The sequence below is a fragment of the Lepidochelys kempii genome, chromosome 3 (assembly GCF_965140265.1).
Source record: "Lepidochelys kempii isolate rLepKem1 chromosome 3, rLepKem1.hap2, whole genome shotgun sequence".
In the NCBI taxonomy this organism is placed as follows: domain Eukaryota; kingdom Metazoa; phylum Chordata; order Testudines; family Cheloniidae; genus Lepidochelys; species Lepidochelys kempii.
In genome coordinates this window covers 128,572,038-128,588,405 of record NC_133258.1, presented here as the reverse complement: position 1 = coordinate 128,588,405, position 16,368 = coordinate 128,572,038, and positions in this window count along the sequence as shown.

The following is a 16,368-nucleotide window of genomic DNA, read 5'->3' as shown; positions in this document are numbered from 1 at the left end:
GTGAAAAGTAAATTTGCTCAGTGCAAACTCCTGTAGAGCTGCCAGACATGGTAGATCACTTTGTGTCGGGGCTGCCTAAATTTAATAGCAGAACCACATCTTCAAATCATATTTACTTTGCTATGCTAAATAAACCAGAAAGCTGGCATGTTTCCCCTTGATTTCAACTAAAGTTTCAAAGTCAATGACCTATTCTTTAGGTCTGTTGATAGTTTGTGTTATTACAGTATCTCTTTATAATCCAGTAAAATCACCCCCATGCTGAAAGTAATGCTCTGTTTCAAAATAAGGAATTCTTTTCTAGGTAGGGGAAAAAAATCTTGTGTGTTAGGTCCTAAAATTTGTCCTGCTTTAAAATTGGCATAAGTTGATGGGGAATGTCTTTAAAATTGTTATAGCAAGCCAGCTATGTTAAGGTTGTGAAATGTTTTCCATTCAAAATAAGTGATCCCGTCAGAGACATCAACAACTTTCCCACAGTACAGTTAGACTTATCTGACCCAGGCATAGATTCCATGCTATCTAGAGCCTTTGTTCAGATGAAAATTAAAAGTCGGGATGCAAAATGACTCATGGTTGTCAGGTCTGATCATTTCTCCCACCAAAGAAGCAATATGGGTAGAGATCAATTGGTACTGACGCACATGTGTTATGCAGAAGGTTTCCGACAGCACAAGCAAGGACTATGTTTCCTGCATACCATTATGAAGGACTCAATTGCATTTTCAGTGCTAACTCAGTGGGTGGCTGACAATAATTTGTTTATATCCCAGAAATGAGAAATGAGGTTAGTTTTGACGATTAGAGTTTTGATTTTGTTGGTGTGGATTTTGTGTTTCTGGGATATGAAGCCAAATGTGTGAGTAACTACGGCAATCCAACAGAGGCGTGGATTTTCCTCATCCTTGGCTGTGCCTTGAAATAAGAAGAATTAACAGTATTTCATGAGTTTCCATCTGCAATGGGGTGTACTGTCTCTTTAAGCCTAAGGAGGGGCAGAAGACCCCTTTCCAGGGATGTTGGTGTGAGCATACGCCAAAACTAGAAGAGATAAGATGGTGCCAGGGAGTTAGCAGTGATCTTCTCAGGACACTGTCTCTTTAAGGCCTGGGGTCAGGAGCCCTGTAACGCAGGGTGGAGCAGGACTCCCCTCTCTCCAGGCCAATCAGGAGGAGCTCTCAAGGAGAGAAATGTATATGTTACCTTCCCTTTCAGAACAGGGAGTGTGCGGACAGAGTAAGGAAGGAAGAGCCAGAAGACTAGGCTTCTGCTGAGCAGGATAAGGCTCTGTGGAGTGCAGGACATTGGAGATGGGTATGAACGATGGGGTTACTGTGATGGACCTTGCTTTTGGGTCACTGAAGACTATTTTGAATTTCTTTGGGCTACTGATCCAGTTTCAGGGGCGGGGTAGTAATAGCCTGAGACAGGCTAAAAGGTGTTCCCAAGGCTTTTTTCAAAAAAGGAGGGCACTGCAGAAACAACAGGGGAGCACCTGGCAAATAGCAACCCTGCTGCACTAGCCCATTACTGTATTTTACAGCACTTTCTTCTTGGAGTGGTGAAAACCTCTTTGATGCCTCCTTAAAATGTACGGTGTACAAGATGTACAACTGAAGGAACGTATGGCCGTTCTTATGTTCTTAAATAGCCTTTTAATTAAAGTTTTACTCCTTATGAAGAAGTCATAGAATTTAAGAGAAATAAAAGCAGTAGGGTTCTACAGAAAATTATTTTATTTGCTTATTTTCTTTTAAGTGACTGCCTTCAACATCCCTTCTGCTTAACAATCTGTCCCAACGTCTGTTTAGCTCAGACTTCTTCCTTCCTCAGACTGAAGAAGAGCTCTCTGTAATCTTGAAAGCTTGTATCTTCCACCAACAGAAGTTGGTCCAGTAAAAGATATTACCTCACCTATCTTATCTCTCTTGAATCCTGGGACCAACATGGCTACATCGCTCTAAAACTAATTAACACTGATTAGAAAAGAATAACTCTTTTGATAGTTTTGATAGCTTGACAGTTTTTTTAAACACTTTCATATTGAATTTTTTAATCTTTATTTATGATTATAGAAGACACAGGTAAAGCTACATAAGATTCCAAGATTGTCACCCTGTGTGTCATAGTGAAGCCTAGAATGACTGAGCCTATGTGATGCAATGGAAACAGCTGTAAGCATGGTTAAGAGATTTTTGTTGTTCAGAATATCAACAGGTTGAACCATGACTGGGTCTGTTATGTTCAATTTTTATGTTCTTAGATAATTTGGCTTTCTGAATTACACCCGTGTGGTGTATGGCTACAGGAGCACATGTATCTATGCCATGCTAAGAGTCCTCAGACTGTTGTGATATTGTTTGGAGCTGCTAACTGCTACTGGAATACAAATAATAGTAATAATGAATGAATAATATGTGAAAAATAGATATGCAGATTATTTCGGTGATGTAGTTGCTGATTATAGCACAGGCAAATGGAGAGCTAGAGCGGGTTCAATCCTGGCAGCATTGAAGTCAATGGCAAAACTCCAACTGATATTTACGGGGCCAGGATTTCACCCAGAGTCTACTGTTTGCTGGTGCCACATGCAACTTATGTGTGAAATTTTTTTTGCATGCTGTTCTGTTGATTGTTCCCATTCTTTACCTTTAAATCAGTCCAAGTCTCTCTCCCAGCAAGTTTCAAGTGATTAAAAGCCAAATCTTTCCTAAATATTTTTTGGTGAGCATGTAGAGCCTATGGAGAGGAAGCTGAGTTTCATGATGGCTGAAGAATTGCATGCACTGCTTCTATATATTGCCAAGTCACCTCCCTCGCCTCATTCAGTTTGCACCTGAACTCTCATTTCTGCTGCCTCATCAAGGAGAAGTCAGTTAGGAAACAAACTAATTTAATGGCACCAGGAAGGCATATGCCTTATTGACTATCCCTCTGAGATAATTAATGAAATACTAGTCCTTCCTCTACCATCCACTCCCTTTTGTCTATCACCCTAAGTATGACATTATGTCCAGTTTAGACTACGAGCATTTTGGGACAGGGATTATATCTTCCGTAGTCTCTTTCAGGCACCTAGCAAACTTTTGGGCATGCAGAATGAATCAACAACAACAACTGTAACATCCTTAGGGTGAAATTCACCACTCGTGTGTTGAGCCAATGCAAGGCTGAGGGATGCTCTAATTTATGACTGTTGTAAATGGACACAAGGGCAGAAAACATAGTAATTGATTAGTGTAGCACAAGGGCATCCTGGCCATTCTCCTTTCCTTCATCCATGTCCCCTTTCCCCTTCTATCCTAGCAGCAGGAAGTGAGAATGGTGGAAGATCCCTTCTACCAATTCTGTCACTCACTGTCAGATCACTCTTATGCTGTGGTGATCACACTGGCTACATAGAGCTTGAACATGCCTGAGGTGCAGCTGAGAGTGGCCACATCATACCAAGAGGTCTGGTTCATTAGGGCATGCAGTACATGCCATGACCTACTACCAATGCAGGATTATCCCTTATTCCTGTCAACACATTCCTCATCGCTGGAATAGTGGGATTCTCACCATTTCCCTGACTGTCTTTCTCAACGGACTTCATTTGTCACACAAATCCCACTCATGGAGTAACCCTAGATAGACAACATTCTAAGCAAATTGGCCAGCACTTCATGGGGAACAAATGCTCAGACACTCCAATTGTCTAGCTTAGCCCCCTGTTACTCTGCAGCAGAATACTGTGCTCCAGTCTGGCTCCAGCCCTCTCACATCCAATTGGTTGTCACAACTATATTCAATCATTTGCATCATAACTGGGATGATTCGACCCACACCAATACCTTCGCTCCCTGTGTTAAGCAACCTCACATCTGTCTTGATGACCCTACTGCCAGAATGGCTGAGAAGATCAGAGCAAACCCAAGCCTAGTATTATACACTGACCTATTCCACCACCCAAGAGCACGCTTGTCATCGAGGCACTCGTTCTGGGCCCACTTGCCTCGCCCAGAATTCTCTGTGGTGTGGATGTGGCATGAAGAATGGTCAGCAGGTGACATCAGAAACCTGTCTCTCATAATTGACACAATTATGCGTGTACCCAGCTTTGATGTGCCACACTGGACTGCTCATGGGCCCCTCTGAACTGATTTCAGACTGGCCAGGGGCTGAAATACTTTCCTACCTGGGGCCAATGAGGATCGCACATGCGGCTGTGGCCAAAGACAGACCATGTCACACATCACTGATGACTCCTCTGACCAGATTTGAAGGTGGTTGAGGGCTTTACACTTTTCTGACAAGGCTGCCGCAAATTGTCTTGGCAAGCTCCACATCCAATAAGGACAATTTCCTGTGGAAGAATACCCCATAGTCTAAGGGTTCAATCCTGTACCAGTGGAGAGAACAGCACCTGCCACGTCTTCGTGAGTACAACATTTTGAAGATTTGAAATGCTAACATGCAATGCATGCAAGAAAAAGTCACCTCCACTTCTGTATATGAAGGGTAATGGTGAAATTCACATAACACATGGCAAATGATAATGCTTTGTTTAGTTACTGGGCTTGAGACAAATCCTGTGGCGCATGCTATGTAAACGATGCACAATTGATCCATCAAAACAAAATTATGACTATCGTAATAATGATTAAACATTTGTTCTCCATGATCACATAATATGTGGCAGGATCAGTTTAGGCATTTGATTTGCTTTGTGCCAGAACATACATAATCCCAAAGGACCTTATTTGAACATAAAGGATTGTTGACTCACAGTTCCTTCACTGGAGTCCTCTTGCAACATCTCTTCAAAAGCAGATACACATACACAAAAACTGGGACTCCACTGTGATTTATCTGATCTCCATTTTAATGTGTTATTGACAGCAGCCTGTGGAATCTTTATTAGCACAAGCATATTGCTCAGAATAAACTCCATTTAGGATTTATGATCTAAGAGTCTGGGCCAAAACAAATAATCCTCCTGTACTGAGTGGTGATTTAGGTTTTTCTTTTTTTCATTCTGGTTTGTATTATGCTGAATACCTGATTTGATTTCCTATCACTAGATCATACATAAGGGTGAGATGAAGTCACCTTTTTGGTTAGTCAATGACCACCATGCACCTTGTTTTGCTTAATACTAGTAAATATATCTATGTAATACTGAATATGAATCCAAACATCACTATTCTCTGGGCCCCTATGCCATCTTCGCACCTTCCTTCAGGCCTGCTCCATTTTCCTCACTTGCCCTCTTTCTGCGGCTTTCCAGTTCCTCATTGCCCAGCTATCCGTGTCATATTGTCAGCCTCTGAGTAGACTCACTATTTCCCCTCAGGTTGGAGACTCCCAGCAGCTCTCCCTGCTTGCTTCCTCTGTCGTGGCAACCCTTCTTCATGGATTTTGACCAGAAAAGATGCATGTCCTACTCCTTTTGATCATAAGGGAAGTGCTCAGATACTGCAGTGCTGGATGCTGTTATAAGAATCTAGGTGGATGTATGGGCTTGCTTAGGACACCTATGTTGGCCACAGGGAACGGGCAAAATGGGAGAGGAAATTTGGGGACATGGAGGAGTCGCAGGCAGGACCTGGCAAACGGGTTATTAATAGGCATACCATGCTACTTGAACCACATCTGGTTCCAGAAGGAATGATATGGCCAAAGACCTTTTTCAGATGGTTGAAGTAACTGGCTGAATGGCTAAACAAGAGATCAGAGGTACCCCATTGCAGTACATGACCAATGGTGCATTTGGAAGCTCCCTATGCAGACAGAATTCACCTGCCTACTTACGCAGAACATTGCTCCGTCTCTAGTTATTCTTGCATGCTGATGACATTTAAAAATTCAAGTGCAATATAAAACTACTGGACATAATGCTGCCATGTGCTTTATAATGAAAGCTGGGTGAGCTATGTGTAATGAATAATTTATCTAACTAATCTTGCCCTTTTTTGGTTAATTATCCTTGGCTGTTCTTCGATGTTTTAATTATGTGTAATTCTCAACAAACATTGAATGCAAACATTTTATGCTACGATTTGTTTGCAAACTGTTTGCTGTGATCATACCTTTGAGTATTTGTTATTTGAGGTGTTTGACTGATAACCTGAGTTACATGGTATTATTTCAACTTTATGATTGGATGAAAAACTCAGTACAAGAAGTAGGCAACTTCGGGGACAAATAGTGAATGCCTGTAATCATGGTCCATCTCTTTGATGCAAATATGATATCTGCATGCAGAACAAATGTACACCTATATCTCTGTAAGCAAAAACCTGTTTGCAAGACTGTTCACTAGGTGAACATGAAGGAATGTGAAGATAGCGAAATAAAAAAAAAAATCAAAAGTGACAAAAATGTTCCTGAATAAGTTTTTTCACTGTTGGAGCATCTCTAACTAGAATACTATTATTTTGCACTCTACAATGTGTTCTGGTCCATTCTCTGATGTCAAAGTGATTTACAAATCTCAGTTAAGCTTTGTACTGCCCTTAAGAGAGAGGTATTAACATAACTGTTTTATAGATAGGTAATCTGAGGTCCTGAGAAGTTAAGGTCATAAAGCAAATCAGTGGGAGTCTGGAATAGAATCCAAAATTCCTGACTCTTGCTCCAACCATGACACAAAGTACCTTCCTTTATCATCATTACCCAGGATGCAGGCTTATGAACTATGAAAGAAACACGCCACTGGGAGCAAAACATGAAAGGACTTAAAAATCCAACCCTCTGCAACAGTGGATATTGCACACCATGAGCCAGATTTAGGCAACATGTCAGTAGTTTACAAAAAGCATCTTTTATTCCTTCCTTTTTCCATTCATCTAAAGCTGGAAACACAGAATGTTGTGTAACATTTCTGAAGTTATTTGGAGCTGGCTGCAGCTGTTTATCATACTGAATAATTATAAACATTTGATTGTCTGAAAAGAATTGCTTTGCTCCCTGTTGTGAACAGCACTGTTGCTGAACCCCCAACAATACTGTACCATGTGTGCTGAGGCCTGCTTTTCATTTAGAGCTAGCAGATGAGCAGGAATCCAAGACCAGACTTTGGCTCTGACATTAAAATCAAGCCTATGGGCGAGGCTGTGGATTAATTTGCCCAGAACTCCAGGCAAAGTCTGGAGATCTCCATTTCAGTGTAAAATATTCAAGTGCTAAAACAGTCATGTATACAGTGTAGACTTCTATTGGCAGGCTCTAACAACAGACAGGCCAGGTCATGGATTTATAATAATCTTTGCAATGATTTAGGTCACTGGCAACCTGTAGTAACAAAGCAGGTTGTAAACGCTGTAGGTTTCCAAACCCTGTGGAGGGCTGGAGTTTGCAAAATATTAAAACCCAAAATCATACAATTAGCCAAAGAGAGAAGAACACAAGAGTGCTCTATTTAAGATAACAACAAGGTAGACTACCGGCCAAGTTCTTAGGTGCTAAAATAAAGAAGCTTTTTCATTGTTCACACACAGTATGGGATCTACAGCCATCTGTTTCATTAGCTAAATCCTGCCTTTACCTGCCAGAGATGCGATTGCCCGAATCATCCTGCTGGCACAGAGGAGGGTGGTTGTGAGGAATGTGTTGTGGTCATCATAAAAGCACACAGGTCTACCGTGCTGGGGCCCAAACACAGTAGGCTGGTGGGTGTCCAGCAGGGTGTACTTTTACCAGGGCTGTGACTAGAGCTGAGTGAACAAGTGGTTTTTCAGTGTGGCCAGCAAACCGAAGAATCAGGGAAAATGTTCGGTATTGGTTCTGAAAATGTACAGAGTTTGATTACAGAGTGGAGAGGGGGAGAGAGGGAGAGAGAGACACACACACTCCACCCCACCCCCACCCCACCACTGTCTTTTTAGCCCAGTGGTTAAGGCACTTGCTTGGGTTGTGGGAAACCCCGATTTGAATGTCCACACTGGAGCAGAGTCTTGAACTCAGATCTCCTTCCTTCCAGCTGAGTGCCTTAATAGCCTATAGTCTGGTGGTTGTTCTGAGTTGGGTTGCTCTCAAGCTGTTCCACTTTGTAGAAATACATAACTATTCATTGTTCCAGGGAGAGACAGTGAGAATGACTGTATACCCGGTGATTAAGGCCAGCCCCTGGGAGGTAGGAGAAGTAGATTCAAATCCCTCCTCTGAACCAGGCAGAGAGAAAATTTGAATCCACTGAATGACAGTGTATGAAGAGATGTGTACATTTACAGATGCATGCACGGTGACCTGAAATGAACATTTCCAATGTGCTGACAAGTTCCAAACAGTTCTGGATCCAAGTATTTCTCCTGATTTTTCAGTTTGCTGGCTGAACCAAAAACATCAATTATTTGCCCCATTCTATGTGACACCTACTTTAACTTTAAAGACGTGCATGTGTTTTGGGGTGACTGGTTTTGTCGTCAAGAGAGGCTGGCAACCTCCATGGCTGGGTGGGACCATTCCAGAGGCATATTAAGCCAGGATGGGTAAATGGCTTCAGGGATGCCTTTGACACAGCATGCCTTCTTTTATTGGGGTACTTTCAGTTCTTGGCACTGTCTTTTATTGTACTTTGCTGAACATGTTATGGATTAGCGCAGTTTACTGTACGGGGGAATTTTTCTCCCCCTTATTTGTAACTCTTTGGCATGATCATTAGTTTGTTCTAGTTGGTTTCTTTCGCTCTTTCTTTGAAGTGGATTTCAGCTACGCTGTTGACAGTATCTTTGTGATTCAACACCCTCAGCATTTACATTTTGTATTTCCTTTGTGCCACTGGCAGTTCCATTACAGTAATGCAGTTGGTATCACTTAGTGGGGTTCTGAGTCATGCATGAGTGAAATGATTCCTTTGTTTTTGGAGTTTCTTTCCATTCTGAGCTGTCTTTGGTGAATTCCTCCTGTGTTGCTGATTGGTTTCAAATGCATGTTTGCCTTAATGGGAATTTCTGTTGTTGTTTTCCTCTCATGATTCAAGGCATATGCTGATCTCTTCTGTTCTGGACCCTGTACGGAGCAGCATCCTCAAAGTATGCAGGAGCATACTTAAAGATTAATTTTACTTTGCACTGATCAACATTGAATTTCATCTGCCATTTTGTTGCCCAGTCACCCTGTTTTGTGAGATCCCTTTTTGTAACTCTTCAGTGTCAGCTTTGGACTTAACAATTATTTCATGTTCACTTTCACCCAAATCGCCTTCCATCCTCAGATTTACTACTAATTCCTCCCTTTTGGCCAGAATAAAGTCTAAAATGGCAGTCCCCCTGGTTATTTCCTCCACTTTCTGAAACAAAAAGTTGTCCCGAATACATTCCAACAACTCATTGGAAGTTTTATGCTTCGCCTTATTATTTTTCCAACAGTTGTCTGTTTTCAGCTACAACAATTGAATTATGGCTAAACCAACACTGTAAGATTCTTGGGCAGGGTCTGTCTTCATTTGTTTCTGAGAAACAACAAAAGTATTTGTGGTTATTTTATCTACGTGGTTAATTGCCTCTTTCTTTTGTTTTAGCACGGAATGTATGAAACAGTTCACTTAAGGGTGGTCACCTCTAGGGTGAAGTGAAGTAACTGTTTACTAGCACAGGGTACCACTATACAGTAATTTTGAGCAGAATGGTCTTTGAGCCTTTAAATTCTAGCATGATGTGCAGCAGGGAGTGCAAAGGCATTCTGCTCCAGTGCAAGCAAAAGCAGAGGCTATGGATGGGCACAGGTAAAATTAAGCACCAGACACAGTCCTTTATGTTACGTGGAAGTAAGATTCTGGCGCTCTGTACCCTCACTTCCTTATGCTCCAGGATAAGAGCTGGGCTGTGGTCGGAGAATGGGCATTCCTGAAAAGCACTGGGATTGAGTGATCAGGCAAATCATACCTGCAGTGCTGCCCCATGGACCAGGCCTGTCAAAATGCTCCATTGTGATTTTATGTAATGGAATATTAAAGAATTGTGACAGTAACACAGAAACTAATGGGAAGAGCCAGTGGTAAAGCAGCTATGCTGCTGGCCTGTAAGGGCACTTATGCTAGGTGCATTATGATGCCCAAGAGTTAGTCAGATTCAAGGAGGCTCATTTTGACACATGACACTACATTGGTGATCAGAGGCACAGCAAGCAAGTTTTGATACTCTCCATTAAGAATGTTGTAATATACTCCTACTTCAGTGTGTCATTCATAAGCTCCCAAGAAAGGAATGGAATAAAATGAGATCAAAAGAGAGGAGGTATCTTGATGTCATGGAGGGGGCTGTTCTATATACAAAATAGAGAGTTAAATTAGTACTCTCTTTTGAACCATTTCGGTATGCTGTAAATCCACTGAAATTTATGTTCACAACCTCCTATTTGGTGTAACAGAGTAAAAAGGAAGCAAAATATCATGTCACCATGCCAGTGACTAATAGTGAACTGTAGCTCAGTCATTTGGTAGATATCGCTATTAAAACATCTTTAGCAGTGTTTGTTCACGTCTGCAGGAATCCAGCTGATTCAATTAGTCCTTTCTCCCCGTACAGACTCCTAAAGGTTTATCCATCTCCCTGAGCAATCTGTGTTTGTTATACATGTATTTCATATGCAACTGAGCATGCATTTATTTCTATTTTGAACTTTAAAGATCTCTGACAGATTGGCTCTAATCTGGATGGTTTCAAACTGGGCAGAAAGCTATTTTCTTATGACCTGCCCTGACTCTCTCTATGAGCACAAAGATCTGAATCACAGAATTGAGATCCGAGCCTCTTATAAATGTCAGATTTTAACAATATGATTTGATGTCTCTTTCTTGATATGGTTCTTACAGGGGCTCTGCTTTAACATGGTTTAAAATAAATGACCATTTCAAAAGTGACCATGTATCTGAGAACAGTGAACGGAATCTACCACAGGAACAATTTAATCAATATGGAGAACTAGGGCTGGAGGGAGAAGAACTGACTGTCAAAGGATTGGTAATGGAATACAGAACAGTTTTATGAGTAAGGTCATTGGTTCAAATCTAGCACAGGTCAGTAGTGACCAAGTATTGCATCTATCTATGGCTATGCAGTGGCCTATGTCAGCGGTTCTCAAACTTTAGCAATCCAAAGACCCCTATTTTGATTGAAAAATTTTCACAGATCCCCAAGTCCCCCGCTCAGCCCCAGGCCCCACCCCTGCTCCACCCCTTTCCCCAAGGTGGAACAGCTGTTCCCCAGGATGCAGGAGGTGCTTGGAGGGAGGGGGAAGAGTTGAGGGAGGGAGCGGGAGGAGTTGATCAGTGCGGACCCCAGTTTGAGAAATGCTGGCCTACGTGAAATGAATTGGGTGAGGTAATGGAATCAATTATATAAATGACTGAGCCAAGGGGAAATACTATTATTTAGGAGCACAACAAGGGTAGTACTTGTGGCACCTTAGAGACTAACCAATTTATTTGAGCATAAGCTTTTGTGAGCTACAGCTCACTTCATCGGATGCATACTGTGGAAAGTGTAGAAGATATTTTTATATACACAAAGCATGAAAAAATACCTCCCCCCACCCCACTCTCCTGCTGGTAATAGCTTATCTAACGTGATCACTCTCCTTACAATGTGTATGATAATCAAAGTGGGCCATTTCCAGCACAAATCCAGGGTTTAACAAGAACGTCTGGGGGGGAGGGGTAGGAAAAAACAAGGGGAAATAGGTTACCTTGCATAATGACTTAGCTACTCCCAGTCTCTATTCAAGCCTAAGTTAATTGTATCCAATTTGCAAATGAATTCCAATTCAACAGTCTCTCACTGGAGTCTGGATTGAAGTTTTTTTGTTGTAATATCGCAACTTTCATGTCTGTAATCGCGCGACCAGAGAGATTGAAGTGTTCTCCGACTGGTTTATGAATGTTATAATTCTTGACATCTGATTTGTGTCCATTTATTCTTTTACGTAGAGACTGTCCAGTCTGACCAATGTACATGGCAGAGGGGCATTGCTGGCACATGATGGCATATATCACGTTAGTGGATGTGCAGGTGAATGAGCCTCTGATAGTGTGGCTGATATTATTAGGCCCTGTGATGGTGTCCCCTGAATAGATATGTGGGCACAGTTGGCAATGGGCTTTGTTGCAAGGATAGGTTCCTGGGTTAGTGGTGGTTCTGTTGTGTGGTATGTTGTTGCTGGTGAGTATTTGCTTCAGGTTGGGGGGCTGTCTGTAGGCAAGGACTGGCCTGTCTCCCAAGATTTGTGAGAGTGTTGGGTCATCCTTCAGGACAGGTTGTAGATCCTTAATAATGCGGTGGAGGGGTTTTAGCTGGGGGCTGAAGGTGACGGCTAGTGGAAGCGTTGTTCTAAGTCAGCCATAAAAATGTTGGCATACTGTGGGGCCATGTGGGTACGTGTGTATAAAAAGATCTTCTACACTTTCCACAGTATGCATCCGATGAAGTGAGCTGTAGCTCACGAAAGCTTATGCTCAAATAAATTGGTTAGTCTCTAAGGTGCCACAAATACTCCTTTTCTTTTTGTGAATACAGACTAACACGGCTGTTACTCTGAAACCTGTCAATATGCAAGGCACTGCATTTAGCCGTATGGAGTGGAAATCTATCAAGTGCATGAAAAAACTTGTACAGATACAGACAGACATCTTCCTTTCCAAATGCAAACAGATGGACATCGTACCAAAAGGACTGAAGGTAAAAAATCCATTACAATCTACATACCACACAGACTATGCTGACAGCTTGTGCCACACGTTCTCAAAGAAACTGCGGAATCACCTGATCAACATCCTCTACAGCAAACAGGGAAAGATTAAGAATGAGCTCTCAAAAATGGATACTCTCATAAAAAAACAACCTTCCACACAAACTTCCTTGTGGCTGGACTTTACTAAAACTAGACAAGCCATTTACAACACACACTTTGCTTCTCTACAAAAGAAAAAGGACACTAAACTTTCTAAACTACTACATGCCACAAGGGGCCACAGCAATGGTTCCCTCAACCCACCTAGCAATATTGTTAACCTATCCAACTATACTCTTAGCCCAGCAGAAGCAGCTGTCCTATCTCGGTGCCTCTCCTTCTGCCCCTCCACCCCCACGAACATGATACAGTTCTGTGGTGACCTAGAATCCTATTTTCGACGTCTCCGACTCAAGGAATATTTCCAACATACCTCTGAACAACATACTAATCCACAGAGACCTCCCTACCAACACTACAAAAAGAAGGATTCTAGGTGGACTCCTCCTGAAGGTCGAAACAGCAGACTGGACTTCTACATAGAGTGCTTCCGCCGACATGCACGGGCCGAAATTGTGGAAAAGCAGCATCACTTGCCCCATAACCTCAGCCGTGCAGAACACAAAGCCATCCACAGCCTCAGAAACAACTCTGACATCATAATCAAAAAGGCTGACAAAGGAGGTGCTGTTGTCATCATGAATAGGTCGGAATATGAACAAGAGGCTGCTCAGCAGCTCTCCAACACCACTTTCTACAAGCCATTACCCTCTGATCCCACTGAGAGTTACCAAAAGAAACTACAGCATTTGCTCAAGAAACTCCCTGAAAAAGCACAAGATCAAATCCGCACAGACACACCCCTGGAATCCCGACCTGGGCTACTCTATCTACTACACAAGATCCATAAACATGGAAATCCTGGGCGCCCCATCATCTCAGGCATTGGCACCCTGACAGCAGGATTGTCTGGCTATGTAGACTCCCTCCTCAGGCCCTACACTCCCAGCACTCCCAGCTACCTTCGAGACACCACTGACTTCCTGAGGAAACTACAATCCATCGGTGATCTTCCTGATAACACCATCCTGGCCGCTAAGGATGTAGAAGCCCTCTACACCAACATTCCACACAAAGATGGACTACAAGCCATCAAGAACACTATCCCCGATAATGTCACGGCTAACCTGATGGCTGAACTTTGTGACTTTGTCCTTACCCATAACTATTTTACATTTGGGGACAATGTATACCTTCAAATCAGCGGCACTGCTATGGGTACCCGCATGGCCCCACAGAATGCCAACATTTTTATGGCTGACTTAGAACAACGCTTCCTCAGCTCTCGTTCCCTAATGCCCCTACTCTACTTGTGCTATATTGATGACATCTTCATCATCTGGACCCATGGAAAAGAAGCCCTTGAGGAATTCCACCATGATTTCAACAATTTCCATCCCACCATCAACCTCGGCCTGGTCCAGTCCACACAAGAGATCCACTTCCTGGACACTACAGTGCTAATAAACGATGGTCACATAAACACCACCCTATACTGGAAACCTACTGACCGCTATTCCTACATGCCTCCAGCTTTCACCCTGACCACACCACACGATCCATCGTCTACAGCCAAGCTCTGCGATACAACCGCATTTGCTCCAATCCCTCAGACAGAGACAAACACCTACGAGATCTCTATCAAGCATTCTTACAACTACAATACCCACCTGCGGAAGTGAAGAAACAGATTGATAGAGCCAGAAAGAGTTCCCAGAAGTCACCTACTACAGGACAGGCCTAACAAAGAAAATAACAGAACGCCACTAGCCATCACCTTCAGCCCCCAACTAAAACCCCTCCAACGCATTATTAAGGATCTACAACCTATCCTGAAGGATGACCCAACACTCTCACAAATCTTGCGAGACAGGCCAGTCCTTGCCTACAGACAGCCCCCCAACCTGAAGCAAATACTCACCAGCAACCACATACCACACAACAGAACCACCACTAACCCAGGAACCTATCCTTGCAACAAAGCCCATTGCCAACTGTGCCCACATATCTATTCAGGGGACACCATCACAGGGCCTAATAACATCAGCCACACTATCAGAGGCTCGTTCACCTGCACATCCACCAATGTGATATATGCCATCATGTGCCAGCAATGCCCCTCTGCCATGTAAATTGGTCAAACTGGACAGTCTCTACGTAAAAGAATAAATGGACACAAATCAGATGTCAAGAATTATAACATTCATAAACCAGTCGGAGAACACTTCAATCTCTCTGGTCATGCGATTACAGATATGAAAGTTGCGATATTACAACAAAAAAACTTCAATCCAGACTCCAGTGAGAGACTGTTGAATTGGAATTCATTTGCAAATTGGATACAATTAACTTAGGCTTGAATAGAGACTGGGAGTAGCTAAGTCATTATGCAAGGTAACCTATTTTCCCTTGTTTTTTCCTACCCTCCCCCCCCCCCCCCCAGACGTTCTTGTTAAACCCTGGATTTGTGCTGGAAATGGCCCAACTTGATTATCATACACATTGTAAGGAGAGTGATCACTTTAGATAAGCTATTAGCAGCAAGAGAGTGGGGTGGGAGGAGGTATTTTTTCATGCTTTGTGTGTATAAAAAGATCTTCTACACTTTCCACAGTATGCATCCGATGAAGTGAGCTGTAGCTCACGAAAGCTTATGCTCAAATAAATTGGTTAGTCTCTAAGGTGCCACAAGTACTCCTTTTCTTTTTGCGAATACAGACTAACACGGCTGCTATTCTGAAACAAGGGTAGTGTTAATTTACCTAGGTCTTTATGGACTTAGGATGGGATGGCCTACCTGTGGCTCCGGAGCCACATGCAGCTCTTCAGAAGTTAATATGCGGCTCCTTATATAGGTGCCAACTTTCCAGTGCCGGGGAGTGCTCATTGCTCAACCCCTGGCTCTGCCACAGGTCCTGCCCCCACTCCACCCCTTCCTGCCCCCTCCCTTGAGCCTGCCATGCCCTTATGCCCTTCCCCTCCCCCCCCACCCGAGCCTCCTGCATGCCACGAAACAGCTGATTGGGAGGTGCAGGGATGGAGGGGGAGGCGCTGATCAGCAGGGCTGCTGGTGGGCAGGAAGCACGGGGGGCGGGGAGCTGATGGGGGGAGGGGAGCTGCTGATGTATTATGGTGACTCTTTGGCAATGCACATTGGTAAATTCTCGCTCTTTCTCAGGCTCAGGTTGGCCACCCCTGACTTAGGAGAACAGGTTTTCTTAGGAGCTTTCCAGTATTTCTGGTTCCAGGTAGTCTGTTCTTGTAGTATTTCCAACCCTTTGTGGTATTTTGACACTTGCACAATAAATCATAACCAGAAAATGCAGAGAGGCTCTTCGCACAGACCTCCCCGCAATACTGCTGGTCAAGTGGTCCAGCAGCACCTTCCTGGAACTGGATAACAATCATCATGTCTCCCCTGTCCTAATTTTTAAGAGAAGGCACAGGTTATAAAATGGAGTCGAGAGAACATGGTTCTTTTAGCCAGAATATTATGTTTCTGACCCCTTAGTTGTATGGTCCTCACACCAGTGCATTATTTCAGTTTTGTGCTCATATAATCCGTTCAAATCAAATCAGAGTAATGGAGTGGTGAGTCTT